Source organism: Condylura cristata, unplaced genomic scaffold, assembly GCF_000260355.1.
Source record: "Condylura cristata isolate star-nosed mole 26May11 unplaced genomic scaffold, ConCri1.0 scaffold00029, whole genome shotgun sequence".
NCBI classification, from domain to species: domain Eukaryota; kingdom Metazoa; phylum Chordata; class Mammalia; order Eulipotyphla; family Talpidae; genus Condylura; species Condylura cristata.
Genome location: NW_004567130.1, coordinates 4,211,323 through 4,215,869, shown reverse-complemented (window position 1 = coordinate 4,215,869; position 4,547 = coordinate 4,211,323).

The following is a 4,547-nucleotide window of genomic DNA, read 5'->3' as shown; positions in this document are numbered from 1 at the left end:
GGTACCCCTGCACCCCTCCTGGTACAAGATGGGGAGGAAGCCGGGAGACCATGATGCAGCACCCCAGTCCTCACCAGCAAAGCTAGTTCCCTCTCCTCATCCGCTGTTGCAGCTGTGGCCCTGAGTCCAGCGGGCTTTTGGTCCATGTTTCCCTGCCCCTGAAGACACAGGACTGAGCTGGGCAGGTAGACACATACTGGGCCGTATCTAACCACAGGACAGGCCCTGCGGGCGGGTGCAGAGGCCCCTGGCCTCCCAGATGTACATCTCAGCTAGGGGTGTACCTCTCCCCAGCAAAGGAGCCTTCTGGGCGGGCGGGTGGGCCGGGCCTACCGGGCATACGGGTAGGGGCACCCATGAGCCCTCGCTGGAGGAGACAGGAAACATGAGCCAGCGACTGGGGCTGAACTTCTCCAGGGCAGTTCAGGCGATCTTGAGCCGAGGAGGCGGCTAAGCAAGCCTGTGCTCCAGCTGAGAAGCTATCTTCAGGCCCCTCCTCAAGGGGTGCGTGCAACCGACTCGGCACCCCGCGGCGGCCGCGCAGGACGGTCCCGACTTAGGGGTCCCCAGGCTCCCCAATGCTTACCCGGAAACAGGCTGGGGCCCGCCCCCGTCTACCCGGTCAGCCCCCCCGCCGTCGCCATGGCGACAGGGTCTCCAGGGCAACGAGGCTGCTAAGGGCGGGCGCTGCAGCAGCGGGTGAACCTTCCAGAAGGAGGGGGAGCGGGGCCTCGGGCGGGGGTCGCCAGGGCCAGGGATGAGCTCCCCACAGTGCGCAGCCCTCTCCTCTACCTCCACTCACCAGGCCGTTAACGCATGTGGAAACACGGAGGCCAAAAGCGGCGAGCACGCTAAGCCCGCTTCCGTTTTTCTCCAGAGCGCGTGTTGCCTTTATTTGACACCTGTACAGCAGGGGCACCGGCTGCCCCTGCCTGGGTGCCCCAGCTGCTGACGCCAGGAAAAAGCACTCCCAGGGCTGTGTGCAGTCCCTGCCGGGGTCTTCTCATGGGGTCTTCTCATGGCACTCCCAGGGCTGTGTGCAGTCCCTGCCGGGGTCTTCTCATGGCTGCCCCTGGCCCTCCTGCCTATAGTTGGACTTCACCAGGGACCATGCCTGTGGATCCTCTTGCACCCCATCAGAGGTCAGGTGACAAATAATACTGGCACCTGCTACTCACCTCGCCAGCAGCACTCTACACCTGACTCACCCCTCACACCCCTGTGAGCCAGGGTTGCGTAAGCCACAGCCACACTGTGCTGGCCAGGCCTGGGGCAGAATGGGCCCCTGTGCCCTGTCGGGGGACTCCTGGCAGTGGGGGCAACCCTCAGACCCTGGACACCCCCAACAGTCCAGCTTCCATGGGACATGCCCTTACTGGGCTTGCTGTGCTAAGTGCTGAGGGAAAGAGAAGCTGGGGGCAGCTGTCTCATCTGGTGCAGGCCTGCACATAGTAGGTGCCAGTAACTGCCAGGTCGGTTTCAGGAGGTGGACACTGATACTGGCATCAGATCCATGTCACAGGGAAATGTAGGCACAGAGAGGACAGGACACTTATCCAGGTTGCTTAGCCAGGACAGGGAGGGGCTGGGTGGGAGCCGGGGCTGTCTGGCTGTAGGGCCCATTCCCCAGAAACGAGAGGAGGTGCAGGCCTGTTCAACAAGCACGTGCCTAGAGGGACACTGGGGCTAGGCTGGAATGGAGAGAGGGGCTGCCAGGTAGGGCTGGCCAGGTAGGATGGCCGGGTATGGTGTGTCGCCCTGAGGCCTGGCCAGCTGGGGAGTTTGGGGAAAAGGGAGCTGGTGGCCCGGCATGGAGAAGGGCAGGGCCAGCTCCTCCTGAGAGCTGCACAGAGCTGGGGAGTAACTGAGTCCCGGGTGGGGTGTCCATGATGGCACAAGTCAGTCTTCAGGTGTGGCCCCAGAAGTTCAGATCCGCATTTATGGAGAGGCAGACTTACTGCACTCTGTGCCCTGTACATCTGGAAGGTCCTGCAGGACCCCAAGTCCTCTGGGGCCTCCTCTATGCTCCCTGTTCCTGCCTTCTGTGCTGTTCCTGCCAAGTGCTGTGGGCTGAAGTTAGAGCCTCATCCACATAGTTGCCACCACCTCCCGTGGGCCACAGCAAGGAGATGGGGCAAGGGTCTGCCAGGCCATGGGGGCAGTGGCAGCAGGGCTGGAGGCCAGGAGGCCTGTAGAGCCCTATGGCCCACCCCAGCTGCATGCGGGGAGCTGGTCACCCCCAGAGGGGCATACTCAGGCCAGGACTCATCTGTCCAAGAGGGGTGCCCTTTTGGGGACACCCCCAGTGCCTTGGGGATAAGAGTTACTTAGGTGGGAGCTGTGATGGGCCCGTGGTCCTGAGCCCATGTGGGCCCGCAGGTGGCAGGAAGCTGGGCAAGGAGTGGGAACCCCATGACCACTGGCACAGATCAGGGTGAAGACCCAATGGTCCTGCCCTGAGAGTGCCCTGCAGTGGCATAGGGCAGCCAAGTGCCTGGAGGAGTCCTGTCTCCCATCTGGTGCTCCTTCCCCACGCTGCCTAGCCTGAGGCCATTTGGCCGCTGGCCCTGCCCACTTGGACTTGGCTATCAGTGGAAACCCAGAGGGCACTTTAGAGGCGATGTCGGCCCCCCGCCAGCATGGCATCAGCCCTGCCCTGGGCGTCCAGTCCCACACCGGCAGTGACCAGCATCCTGGCAGTTCCTGGTTGCGGTAACAGCCCATGCCTGTGCCTGGTGGAAGCTGTGCTGGGCACTGAAATGCTGGTGCAGGAGGGAAGTAGGCGTGGGGCCTGGGCACAGGGAGCTGAGCAGACATTGGGTCATCTGTGCAAGGAGGGTGAGGATCCCATTTCCATCGACTGGCCCAGACGGGCCAGACACCGGGATGGCTCTCCCGTGGACTCTCCTGGCATAAGCTTCCTTGAGCATAAAGGGAGAGCTCAGGCACCAAGGCCCAGCTCCCTGCAGGCCCCCAGGGCATAGCACGGGCTCTTTTGTCCCGCTCACCCCCCCAGAGCCAGGAGCTGAGCTCAATCCCGCCCTTTGTTCTCTGGGGTGGCTGCTCATGGGCTGGGAGGACCCCTCAGGGACCCACCCCCACTCAGGACTGCTGGGTTCGGCTCTGTCTCTGTCTGGCAAAAGCTGGGCACACAAAGGGGCCCTTCTCCTTGTGGCCGCCCAGACCTGAGTCAGTGAGTGGGTGGGGGTCCTGGAACAGGAGCAGGCAGAAGCCCCTTCACCCCAGAAATCATTGCCTGCACCTTAGGGCTGAAGACAGAAGCCTAGCCACCCCCCATACCCCCAGCCCCAAGCCGTCAGAGACCACCCTCTGCCAGAAACCCCAGGCAAAGGCAGCCGGCTTCTCTCACACCCTGCGCCCTTCGCCACAGCTGCCCCTGGGGTGTGGGCCTGCCCAAAGGCTGGGGCTGGGAGTCAAGTACCAGGCCGGGCATATTCCACAGAGTGTGGGGTGGGTGACCACGGGCTGGGGGATCCAGGGAACGGGGAGGGGAGGTGTATGGGTTCCAGGGCCCCGGGCCACGCAGACCTCCTCTCTAGTCTGAATGCAGAACTGTACCAGACTGCAGCCAACTTGGCTGTGCTGGGGGCTCTGTCTGGACTGTGCCTGTGACTCTGTGACCCTCCCTGGGGCCCAGCAGGCTGGAAGGTGGTACTAAGCTTCTATTATCACTTAGTGCACACCTGGAAATAAGATGACCCCAGGGCAAGAGACTCAAGAGGGGTCTGGGAAACCCTAGCTACATATGGAAATGGATAAATGCGCCCTGATTTCAGAGACAGTCTGGGAGGAAGTCCCTGTGGGGTTCCTCAGCTCTGTATGCCTACAGCAGGGGCCCAGCCAGCCATCCTGGATGGCTAGAGTGACCCAACTGCCCCCAGTCAAATGCTTCTGTCTGCCTGAAACCCACCCTGGGTAGCCCTGGGCCTCCCAAACATCTGGGCACCAGAAAAGGGGTGCCCCAGGAGCCGTCAAAGACCTAGGCGCAGTGTGGGTGTTCATTGGGGATGTGAGGCAGCTAGCCCTAGGCCAGCATTTGCCTGACAAGGAGCTACCCTGCAGGCGCCTCAGCAGAACCAACTTAACTTACTGGTCTCGCCACTGTCCTGGGGGGTCGATCCCCAGAAAATGGTCCGGATCTTCCAAGTCCAGACAAGAGGGTTTCAGCCTAGCAGGCTGAATCTGAGAGGTGGAGGGAAGGAAAGGGTCTCTCGTTTTCTCCCCGCCAGCTCCCACACCAGTCCTACAGTGGATGATGGTGGGGCACTTTGGGTGGCTCAGCGGCTTGGGGACCGGAGGGGGGACCCCATCAGGCTCAGGACGGGCCTGGGGGATGCAGGGCAAAGCTCGCTGCCTTGGTGGAAGTGATGGGGAACCGGAGATTCAAGCCCAGCGTGGGCTGGGAAGCTGGTTCCCTTGCTCCCCGGCATCCCCACCGGCGCAAACACTGGCTTTCCGGGCGCCCACACTCCGCAGCCCCCGCTTTTCCTCGGTCGTGGGTGCGCGCCCATCCCCCGCCACTCCCA